We start from the raw sequence: 13,375 nt of genomic DNA on the forward strand, positions 1-13,375 counted from the left end.
AGCAATTATGAAGGTACTTTGAAATACAGATGGCAGCATTTTGTAGTGCCACTTATGGTGTGAGTTTGCATAGAATAGGCAGCTGAGAGTTTCAGAAACATTGACAGTAAACAAACAAAACTGCTTAGGCAAATGAACCAAAATAAATCTTGATGAAGTCTGTTTTGACATTTGTTAAGACAACTTCTTGGGTCCCAGTGGAAAAGCAGAAACAAGGAAATACATATCCTTGAACCTGAAGTTCCAGGCCTTTGCCTCAGTTCTATATCCCAGTTTCAAGGGTTGTTTGCCTGACTTGGAGACCCTTCCAACTCAGAATATTCCATGATCCTGTGTGTGAATTTGATACATTTCAAAGCATATTTTATAAAATATCATGAATTAGTCTTAGGAAAATAGCTCTGCAATACAGTATCCATATAGCATATGGCAGTAATACTTTCATTTTTTTCTTTAAGGCTATAAGAATTTGAAATGCTTTTATTTAAAGGAAAAAAATGTCAGAAGTAAAACTTTCATTTATCTCTAGGACTGCAGCTCGAACAAAAGCAAATAAACCCCATGGATACTACAAAAATTCACTAAAAGACCATCACATACCTCTTTTCATTCCATCTAACATGAAAGCATTGCAGCACTGGCTGGAATCCCACCACAAAAAGGCAAAATCATCAGACCAAGGGAAAGCATGAGCCTAGTTCTGCCATGCCACAGAGATGGGGAATTCTCCACCCTTTCCCCTCCATGAACAAGACCAGGAGATAAAAGCAACATCAGCTGAGTAAGATTTCAACCACCTAATTGAGGAGAAACAAGGGGTTGTGGGGAGAGAAAATCTTTTTCTTGTTGTCATCTTCTCATCTGAGTGTTATTTCCATTTAATACTGTGACTCTCCCCATGTGAAAGACCTTACCATACTCCCTTTCAGGCTGAGGGTAGGCTATTCAAACCAAAACGCCATCCCAGAGCAATTAAAGCACACATACCTGGCACAAAGAATAAAACAGATTGCAGGGGAATACGAGGGCTTAGTGAAGACTCAGTAAGATTGGCGTAAAACAGCAAAAGTGTGCCATAATTTCTATTAACCAGGCTGAAAACTACTGATTTCTCTATGTTGTTAATTTTTGTTCTAAACTTCCATATTTATGAAATTTGAGTAACCAGAACATGAACCCACAATACCTTTGTATATTTGAAGTAGTAAAACTTCTCTATTTAGTTTAAAGATTTTTTCACCTCTTAGGCACACATCAAGCCTAGCCATGTAGTTCAATAAACCTATTTTTCTTCAGTCTTTAAAGCAATGGCATAAGTACTGAAAATAGAGCTTTGTTTCTCATTTAAAATTACAAAAATATATAAGGAACACATTTTTGTTTTCTTTAAGAATACAGAAATCATACTAACACAGACTTCCTGATAATTTAAACTTATCTAGGGATTTGGTGAATGAATAATTCAAGTATAAAAACACGTTGTATTTGAATAAAAGCATGTTGTTCTGAAGAACAGTGAAAGTAAATAAGATGAATACAATAAAAAAAGAGGTGGCTGGACACAGCATTAAGTATTGCAGCTAGCCCATACGTTTATTTACTATGGATTTCTAAAAAAAAATTGGAAAAAGTTGATTGGAAAATAACAAATAAAAAAGCATTGTAGCAGCCACATGTAAAACACAACGAGTGTTAAAGAAATTAAAATGGAAATAGCTTCTTATTAGTCTCAACATTTACAATATTTACATCTGTGAATTAATACTGATCTTAGTCCACTGCATCTGTTGATGCTGCTTGATGTGCCTGGGTAGTTAATACCTAAAGGAAGTGACATGCAGAGATCTCAATAGCAAATGTTGCTTAAAAGCATTTCAATGGAGATGAAACAAACAACCAAAGAAATCCAGTAGCTTTCACTGACTTTCTGAGGTTTCTTTATGTTTTTGTCATTTTTTTCTTTGGTGAAACTAACCACAAATTATTTTGAAAAATAATCATTTTCTCCCTCATTTTCTTGGGCAGAGATGCTTGACATTCACTTTCTATTGTCTGTCATAACACATACAAAATATACATTCAAGTATTAGACAAAGCAGACACATTTTTCACAAATGAGGGTCTCATATGTCCTACAGTTCACCCTCAAGACAGAGAGGCATTGGTCATTCCAGCAATCTCTACAAAAGCATGAGCTCAGCTACTTAATTACTTCATTATAAGTATTTAATCCCAAAATGTCAACATATTTTATTCATCTTCATCATGTTTTGTCCAAAAGCCACAGTAAGTAGGGAAGAGAAGCTTTAGAATGCTTTCCAAGGGCCATATAAAGGACTATGATGCAAGACAGGCTTAAGGAAGCAAGAAGAAAAGTCCTTAGTAAGTTGTTACATTTGTGCTCCCAGGAGAGAAAGCAAAATGAAAGGACAAGAGTAGTTTGAGAGGGAAGACATGTAAAGACAAGTCTTCATCCTGAGACCATAGCTTTGGGATAGATGTCAGGAATCAGGAGTTTACAGAAAAAGGGAAGAACCAAAATTTAGCATCAGTTTGGGAGTCTAAGATCTGTTAAAGATGACAGCCTCGGCAGCAAATACTTAACAGCAAATATTAGTAAAAGGCATCATTTTGCTAGTTCCAAGAGAATAGTTTCCATTTAACCTAATCAGTTATACTTAGGAGGGCATCTGAATTTTCAGCAACCTTAAGAAAACAGTGGGCAGGTACATAACCCTTAATCAAATCACTTCCATGTACAAGCTCACACATCGAACAAAGGATGAAACGTGGCTGGAGTGACTTGTACCGTGGTGTGACCATGAACCATTTGTCCACAGACTAATACACAGTGTCAGCCTGTCAGCAGCTTGTGTGTCACTATCGTCACTTTCTGCAGCACTGCCAGCGGCAAGAGCTCCTGCTCACACGGAGACTTCTCTGCAAGGGCCACAAAGTTTTGCTGGCAATGTTTTGCTTTGCTGGATGGCACTGAAGAGGATATGCTTTTGCAAGCAAAGCATGATTGCCATTCAACCCTAAGGGTAGATTCAAACTTAGTCCAAATACACTTACAGCTGTGTTTGCTCTTTCAGCTGAAATTTTAGAATTTTCACCAACCTTTAAGGAAAAAAATTAAAATATCAGGCAACCTGACAACATCAGGACTAGGAGTTGATTTTTTCCCTACATTAATCAGGAAATGTAATACACAAGTAGAGAATTGCAATGTTGGTTCAATTCTTCTGTAATTAGACAAAAGTGTCATAATTTTATTATTGCTTTATATTCACTTCTTTAAAAGCAGAATTTAAATTCAGGATCCCTTTAACAAAGTTAGAGTAAGAATCACTGGAAGATTATAGATGAAGTAATATTAAGACATATTGCTTTGCTTGTAGCATCTCCTGCCTATGCGTGACAGCATGTCTTGTTACTCTGTGAGGAATTTTAATGGCCTTTAGTTTTATAAAACATTGGTAGCCTATCATTTCAAATACCAGACTTCTTAAAAGTAATTCAAGTAGTCCCAGAAAAAAAAAAAAAAAATTGAAAGCAGGCTAAATCTCCAGTACTTAAAAAATCCCTTTGTAAAAGAACTCCTTTTAAACTCGGGTGGGTTTTCTTTCTCCATCTCTCTGTAACCTTACAGAAAGATATCTTTTGGCTTAGAGTTTGGGTGTTTGTTGGAAAAAGGAGTGTGAGATGAGGATTTAAGAGAAAAAAAATTGTACTCTCTCAAGATTTGTTCAATACAGGTACAATTTCATTGATTTTCAGCTCAATTTGTTTTGGTTTCATTTTGCTTTCTACAGAGAAAGACTGATAGGTTTTAATATAGTTCAATTTCAAGAGCTGGAGATGTGGCATTTCCCAGTTCTGATCCCATGCTCTGCAACAGTTCCTGGGGCCAGGTGTTTGGCGTGAACCTATTACTGTTTAAATTGAAGTATATTTTACCATGAAGTAAGCTTAGCATTGAGAAAATATTAAATATAAAAAAATATATTAAATATAAAAAATATAAATTACCAATGTGTGTTCAAGCAACAGAGTGAATGATTCACTACTGAAAACACCATTTGTTTAGCATTACAAAGCCAAATGCTTAGTTCAAAATATGTTTGTTACCAGTCACATCACTAATAAAATAGAAATAGTGATTTTTTTAAAGTACTTTTTCCATCATTTGAGTCCAACAGTATTTTACATCATCAATGCTTAACAAATAACAAAAAAAACCCACTTTTTTTTGTCTTTTGATTGATCAAACCCTGTATATTAACACTGAAGACATAAGTATTCCCCTAATACATGCACTTACTAATGAATCTTTTTCCATATTTATTAGGCTATTGTAAATTGCTATTGCAATACTGTCATAAAACCTGCAGTTGCTTTTGAGGAATCTTTTCTGGTGTTTTCCTTTTTCCCACTTTAATTTCCATTCACTGTGGCTGCTATATTTGTCAAATAAAAATCTTACCATTAAAGGAATAATAACTTTTCACATAACTTATATATTTCATTGATATTAAAGTATGTATTTACAGATTTTTATATAACTTTCATTGTTGCTTGCATCAGTGACAAAATGTGATGTTTCCTGAGGATCTCTGAGCGATGAACAGAGTCTGCTGCAGAGAGTAGCTAAGCTAACCTAACAGACAAAAATATTCTGGAAATCTGTGTGTTAGTTTAATACTTATTGAACTTGCCTGAAAATCTTCTACCCGTATAAACCTGTTATGTTGAAATCCAGTCATATATATACTACAAAAACCACCATGATTACTTACACAGATGTATGGTAGGGGAGGAAGTACGGTAAGATATTTATTTACACATCACAATTCTCCAGGATTAGTGAATTGCATTTCTCCCAGGGAAGGTTACGCAGACCCGAGCGAACACGCAACATTAAACATCCCCAAATTACTCTCCCCCACTTAGAATTCAAAGCGGAGGAAGGGGCGACATTTACTCTGGCCTTCGACAGAATGAGGAAAACACTGTCTGACGGTGTTGGCTTTGGAAAACACAGCGTTAGGCGATTCCTCTCGTCGGGCAGCAGCCCCACATCCCCGCGGGTCCGGCGCTCCCCGGCCGCGCCTCTGGAAATCCTGGAGCGCCGCCTGCCGCTGGCACAGCCGCTACCGCCGCAACCGAGTTAAACTGCTGAATGGCATCAAGGACAAGGATTTCCCCCCGCTCTTTTCACTGCCATCGAGAAATAAGTAAATAGATTTAAATCGCATCAGTCACTAAGAGCACATGCTGAGGCAGCATCGTGCTACAAGACAAGCTTTTTTTTTTTTTTTTTTAAATAAAGTCGTAGATCAAACTCACAAATAATTTTAAGGAAAAATACTCTCTTCTACATGATAATAAAATCTACATGGAAATGGAAGGCACAAATGACGCCTAGAGACTGAGGAAGGTAAATCAAGTGCTGAGTCCAGAAACATCATAGAAACGTGGTTTGGCTTGGAAGAGACCTTAAAGACCATCCAGCTCCAACCCCCCTGCCATGGGCTGGGACACCATCAACTAGACCAGCCTGGCCTCGAACACTCCCAGCGATGGGGAATCCACAGCTTTGCAAAACAACTTGTTGCAGTGCCTCAACATCCTCAGAGTAAAGAATTTCCTCCCAATATCTGATCCAAACCTGCCCTCTTTCAGTTTATAGCTACCACCCCTTGTCCTTTTATACCATGCTCTTGTAAAAAGTCCCTCTCCAGCTGTTGTAGGCCCCCATTAAGTACTGGGAGGCTGCTCTAAGGTCTCCCTGGAGCCTTCTCTTCTGAGAAGAGAAGCTGAACAGCCCCAAACATACACCAAGCTCATGTGCTTAATTCAAAGAGATTCTAAATCTCCTCTTAGTCTTTGAATAGTGAGAAAAATATTTGAGAAATTCAACTGCCATGAAACTGCGCATCTTTCCTTCTGTTTCATGTGAAGGAACCTTTAGGAAAGTTGGAGCTTCAATAGATTGTCTGCAGTTAAGGAGAAAGACAAAGGGATCCTGTGCTTAATATCACCAATAATCCTATCTCACAAATACATATCTCAATTACCATAATATTTATGTTTAAAATGAAATATATTCTTAAACTCTGGGTAAAAACATTTTGTATGACTCACCATACCAGAATATCATTACTAACTTGGAATCCTGGAATTAAAGATGTGAATGACATCTAGAAATTCAAACAAATGGGTTGCTTGTCAGAAATTTGCAGCTCTCAATTCTGACAGGAAAATGGATTTGAAGAAATACAACATATCCTCCCACTTGTATGAAAGACTACAAAATATTTAGGCAAGTATATTTTCTACATCACCTCAACAGCAGTCACTCAATAAAGTGATAATTATCAATAATCCTACTGTTTCCAAGGAAATTAAAGAGAATAATAAAGTACTGTACTTCTATTGCATGACTTACAACTAAGGGAAGAATGGTGATTTACTTTTATATTTATAGAGTGATTCAAAATAAAGAATCAGGAACACACTGTACTGGCACACTGCTGTCATACAATCCAATACACAACATTCCTCTCAATGTTTCAAAACATCCTTTAATATTGCAGAACAACTTCCACTCTACAGACAGCTACAATATGTTTTTCTCTCAAACCCCTTGCTATATTTCAAGGCTCAATGTCCTTTCAGGACTTTTCCTTTAGGGAATCACAGCTTTCTTCCACGTAGGCTCTTTGGCAGAAATTGATGGAGTTGACTGAAAAGTCTTTTCATATTTTGTTCTTCTTACAAAAAAAAAAAAAACCCAAGCAAACTCCTTTTGATGCACACCTTTCTTAAAAAGAAAAATGTGCCTTTTCATATGTTACTCATTTCCAATTTCCCAATATTCTCCTATTTTTTTTTCTTATTGTGGTTTTTTTCTACTTGTTCAGTGGAACAAAATTTAAAAGGAGACACTCTTTCCCCCTACATTCTTTTTTGATTGGTTGATTTGGTTTTGCATTTAAGAAGGAAATAACCCACAAAAAACTGTGTAACAGCATACAAAACATTAATTTCTTTTCCTTTCATTCCAAACAGAGTCAGTTTTCCCTACCAATTCTGTTAACTGTTAACCGGAGGGAGAATTGGACATGACACTTGACATCTTTCAAGCCCCAGGGCCAGAAAATCTTAATTTCATGCAAAGCTCTTTCCAGGATAGCAATCTGCTTCCCTAATTTTCCAATGAAGCAGCAGTGGAAAGGGAAGCACTCATCACTCATCTGAACCATGCCTAGTTTTACGAACAAATGTTTATTATGCAGAATTTTATTGAGTAATCTCTCAGTTCTTTTTGTTCTCAAATAATAAGACCAGTAATCATGACACTGGAACATTGTTAGCACATCTCTGACCACCTGCAAACACTATTAGGCTATGTGTTCCAGCTATGTCAATCTCACAAGCCCAAAATAAATTGTCTGAACAGAAAAGCTGACAAACACAATAAATGTTAGGAAATGAAGCAAAAAATGAGTCAGTAGTAAAGTACCAGCACTTTCTGTGACAACATACTCAGGCTACTGATATTGTTTCCAGCAACACAAAATAACAAAACAACAACAAAACCAACCCAAACAAACACAATTTTAAGAACAACAGCTATTATTCAAAAGATAAATACTTGGCAGGATATCTAAGCTTTTGGTCTCAATCTTATCTCTGCTACTGGCATTAGGTTTCACATCAAAGCAACTTGAGAGGCGAACTGTGGGCTCTCTTAAGCAAGGATGTATTAATCATTGATGATGGTGGTTTAATAAGGGTTTACCATGGTTTAACAAGGCTTGACTTAGCCACCTGTGTGATTAAATTAGAAAAGAAAACCAGGTCTGTGACAGACAATTATATGCCTGCATGTACACAGAGATAATTGCCTACTGTCTTTAGTAGATGGGTGCACAGCTACAAATGCATTTAGCACTTCTCAAAAAAAAAATGGTAATATGAGTCTTTGTTTCCCCACCTGTAGAATAAGGACAAAAGAAGACTTTAAAAAAAAAATACCAAAACAAACCAACAAAAAACCCTCCAATCCTACATCCCTATTCATCATGTTACTATTTTAATTGCAATTTAAGCACAGTTCAAATGAGGTAATTAATCACCAGCTTGTTTTTTCTCTCAGAAATTTGTTGTAAGGCTTTCCATTCTAAATTTGGTGCAAATAAGGACTTCAAAAGACGTTCTTATTGAAACATCAGAAGTCTGGAATTAATTTACATTTGGCTTTCAGCTGGAGTGTCCTTTGAGCGAAACACTGTATGAGTGATATTTTGTTATTGATATCTACTGGAATAAGACCAAGAAATACAGATATAGCACTGGTCTACATTCCCGCTGCAACTGGACAACAACAGAGCATTTATTAAAGCAAAGCCATTTAATTTTAGGTTTCATCTTCCAACCTACACCTCCAAAGCATTTTATGAAAGAAAACACATAGACTGTCCAGGTGTATAAAGGGAACCAAATTCTGTTCTCCAAGCAGCACGCAACCTGGAATCAAATCTACTTGACTCAGTACATAAGAGAAAAGCAGGTCATGGGGAACTATCTTTGCAGTAAGCATACAACAATATATTACATGGTTGTTGCCCTCAGCAATGACTTCTGACTCAGCGCAAAATCATTGCACTCCATTGAAACTGCCCCTACTTCCATGTTTGAAATACAGTAGTTATTCCTACTACTGTTACTGGGGGAAATCAACTGAGAGCGCAGAGAGAAAGCTCCTGTGTGCCACTTTTAAATCCATGTTCACGGTACCTCAGAAAATGTGCTGCAGAATCAGAAACATCTCAGAAAAAGATAACCTGTCAAAAGAAGACTTAGGAATAATTTCTATGCAGGCAACAGGTAAGCAAGCAGTCCCCAGTCTGGACTTAGGAAGGATGTGACAAAGGTTTATAAATGTCTGTATCACTGACAGCATTTGGAAATTGATTTGTTTGTTGTTTCTTCAAATACCATGATCTTCTTACATCATATTAAGACCTTGGAAAGAAGGTTAAATTAAGCAAAGGAGCTGGGTTTTCTGTTCATTGTATTTCTAAAGCTATGGAAATCCATGACAAAAGATGTTGCAGAAGCTAGAGCATCCCAAAGTTTCAAGGGTGCACTGGGGAAGTTCACTAAGAGAAACATGTTTAAGATCTTTGAATGTTAAAAATGCTTCTCAGAAAAGTTCTTCCTTCCTTTCAACCACTTCAGGCTCAAGTAGTTGGAGCATTGTGAGACTGCTTGGAACAAACATTGAAATATTCGCCCTGATGGGCTACTTCTCCATAAAAATGTTTTTGACCACTGTCAGTTGGTACACTGGGCTAGATAGAACCCCTGGGTTGTCCTGTGCAGATATGCATTACATTCTCATATTCATTGCTCACAAGCAAAAAGCTCTAAATTTTGTCATGCACTGGAGAACACACTTTTAGTAAAGCAGTCATTTGGGATTCTGTATGTCTGTCTTTAAAATCTGTTGAAAACTACTTAACAATTAAAAAAAAATTAAAAAAAAAAAAAAAAAAAAACAACAACAAAAAAAAAAAAGAAACAAACCACCCTGTGATTAACTAGTACCACTTGAAAACCCTTCACTCTTATTTCAGTCCTTTGTTCCACCCCAGATTTCACCACAGGTCTGCTAGAAGAATTCTAGAAAATCCTGCAGTTCCTAGAATCTGCAGAAAATGTCAAGGCTTATAGGAAAGCTGTTTCTAGAAGTGAATGTTCTTAAGCTCCTCTGTCTACTTTTGATCTGATTGTGTGGTAGAACCTTATCTAGTGAATACACACCATACACAGTATATTTTTTTTTTTAGAATACAGAACATATGACTCTTATTGCTAGAGGAAGAGAGCCTTCACAAAAGCAATGACTAAAACCTGTCAGTGGTGCCCAGGTCCTCTTTTCTTTCACATTAAGTCTTAGTTTTGCCATTTTCATCTACATCTAGGCCCTGGAATGGGAAGCTAGCTTTGAAAACATGCAGAATACAGTGTGTTTTGAAAACATGCAGAATACAGAATAGTTTTATTACAGAATTTAACATCTCATCTCTGTATAATCTCAGAATACAGCTGCGCATACCTGTGCACCCAGGAATATAAATTTCCCCATCTGGAACTAAGAATGTGGACCCAGTTCTCTACATCCTCCAGGCCTCAGAGAAGCCACACACATCTGGCGGAAATCAGCAAGCACCTGTCTTGCTGTCACCTTGCTGTCTTGAAAATCAGAGCACAGTGGCGACTGTTTTAATCACCTTTCCCCTTGCAAATTAGTCCTGATCAAAGATTCCAAAATCTTTCCTACAGGTTTGCGTAATCTATGATGACATCTTCAAAATTAGTAGGATATTAAAGAGTAGTAAAGAAATAAAGACCCTATTGGAACTACTTAACCATTATAGTATTTAGTGTTTCTCTGGCATGCCTAAACCTGTACCTAGCTGCTAGAAAAGCACTCTGGCCATCCACCAAGGTGAAGCCACGCAGGCAGATGGTGCTCTGTGACAGACTGTCAAATGCAAATAACTACTGTCCAAAGAAATGCATCCTAACTGCAAACATCAACTAATTAGGCTGTGTAAGTCATTCCAAAAACATCATACCTGCTCCCATCTGTTGGAAACACAAAGATTTTAATCATCTTTCTAGGTACTTTTCCCCAGTACCTTTTCTGCTTAGACATCCATTTGAAGTACTCTTCTTAGTATAAAAGATTATTAGCATTCTATTTAGCACACAAATAATTATATACAGCTCTTTAGAAACCAAATCAAATAAACAAACAAAACTAGCCATTCACTTCAAGGAATGAGTTCAAGGACCAGGAAATTCACTTGATACGATAAATCACTGAAAACCAGTAGTTCTTGATCTAGTAATAATATCAAGGAAAGGCCTACATTTATTTGTACATACATTTCTATGGAAGACAGCATCTCAAACCAAAGTCATTGCAGAGATTATTTTTTTCATTAGAGAACTGAAATAATAACAGTAATAATAACAGAATAATCGAGTCCAACATCTGCTTTACTTAGCACAAGTCACCGCCAAGTCATACTAGCTGTGTACATTCATATTCACATTCTTATATATGCTAATATTCACATTCTAAAGAAAAAGAGCCAGAAATACAGAATGAATAAAAAGTAATTTTGCACATTCAAATCTTCAACCTTATCTTTTACAGGTGTCTTTAGGTATTGAAAGTCAGTTTCCCTGTCATGGCTTTTGGGGAGTAGCAAACACTGGTCTCTATCTCTGTATATAGGAAGAGCTCCCTGCTCTGATCCTGAAAACCAATACATCTGCTCTAAAATGAACTTTGTTCATTTGATAGAACCAATTAAAAATACATCATTGTTAAATACATTATTCTTTGGAATACTCATTAGAGTGAAACAGAGATTAATGGAGAAATAATGCACAAGTATCTGAATGTGCTGTGTCTTTTATCCAGTGTCTATTTTTATGAAAATTCTATTAAGAAAATTTGACACATAGTGTCTAGAAATCACCAATTTTTGACAAAATATTTACCTTTGCTACAATTTGCCGTTTATTAGTTTTGTCCACTGTCTCAGTCAACATGTGATTTTTTAATATAACTGTTAACAGAATAAATTGTCTGAAGCACTAAATTTATACATTTACTCTTAGAACACATGGCTTTTGAGCTGTTTTCATATCTCTTCCCAAAAACTTTACCATGGATACAGCCCCTGGGTTAGTGCAAAGTATTGTGCTATCCTGGTTACATCAGCTCCATACCTAGAATCACACTAAAATACAGAAGAAAGCAAACCTTATATTTTCCATCTTTTGGAATATATTGAGGGACCCACAAAAATTACAGAATACAACTTGCAGCTTTAAAGCCTAAAAACATGTCATTGAATTCACATATTGGGAAGTTAAACAGACATGAAACAGAAAAACCTGCACCAAAGCTCTGTGTACACAAAGTGTTTAACAAAAGGAAGCAAAAGAATTGGGGAACTCCTGAGAATTCGCTGTGTCATAGCGATTAAATCTTTCAGGGACTTCCTAATCAGTATTGTGATGAAAAACAAGAACCTACAAGCAGGCTTTACAGGTCTTTTCAGTAATTTATCTTTTAAAGCTTCAGAGGGGTAATTTCAAACCCAAACCTGAAAGAAAATCTTTAGTCTGTGGTTACAAATATACTCACAAAAGACTAAACCATGATTTATCAGTCTTCTTTACTCAGAACTTATTTAGCAGACTGACCAATAACAACATTAATTCCATTTCATTGACAAAGGAAAAGATTCTACTGAAAGAGGAGTGCAAGTGAGCATCTTTATGGTAGATAAAAAATAAATAGGGTTCACAGAATTTCAAGCTGCTGAACAAACACAACAGATCTCATGTATATACATATACATATATATAAATACACACACACAGATCCAGTAAGGTTTTTTTTTTCATTTTCCCCTGGCACGAGCTTGAATATTTCATCTAAAACCTTCTACTGAAGAGGAAAAATATTTTGTTTTTTCTAAAGTAATTCTCTCCAGTGCTTTTGAAAGTTCGCTGCCACAAAGGTAAAGGATTCTTCCTTCCCACATAATATGAGCAGAAAATAAGCTTTAGATGATTTCACTGAAGGTGGTAAAACTCTAACATTATAAATTCAACTGTAATCAGCTGTACATTTATCTTTCTGTCATGGTTCCACTTGGGAGAGTCAGTCTGCTTCCTGCACGCTTCTGAGTGCATGCAGAGAGTTCCAGAAGGATGGGGAGGCAAGACAGCAACAGTGCAGAACATTAATTCACAGCAGGAAAGAAGTTGCCTTCATCAAGCAGCATTTCCACCACCTGCTCCTTGGAGATACCAGAAAGCAAATTCTTTCTACTTGATGTAAGACAGCTACTGTTAATGCTACAAAAATAATGTACAAAAGGGTCTGGCTTGCAGATTTCATATAACAAGCTAGTTACATGTAAATGACTAGCTCCTAGAACACAGGCAAAGGAGGAATCTTAACAAACGCGAGAGAAGAAGGAACTAAAATGTTAAGCTGGCATTACATGTGCGTTTCTAGTATTTAACAAAACAAACCTTTGCTTTCATTGTAAAACTCTGTAATGCTTTTGGCTGGCAACATTCTCCAAATCTTATTAAGGTATTTAAAACACTAATAGGTGACAAAATAACATCCTTCTTGAAATCCTGTATATTAAGATTACATTGGGCAAGAATCTTTCATTTGAATTTGAAAGTCTAGAAGTAATACTTCTCACTCTTAATAGTGAACAATTTCCATCTGTTTTACAACAAAGTTCAGTGCTGTAGT

This window comes from Vidua macroura, chromosome 1 (assembly GCF_024509145.1).
Source record: "Vidua macroura isolate BioBank_ID:100142 chromosome 1, ASM2450914v1, whole genome shotgun sequence".
Classification (NCBI taxonomy): domain Eukaryota; kingdom Metazoa; phylum Chordata; class Aves; order Passeriformes; family Viduidae; genus Vidua; species Vidua macroura.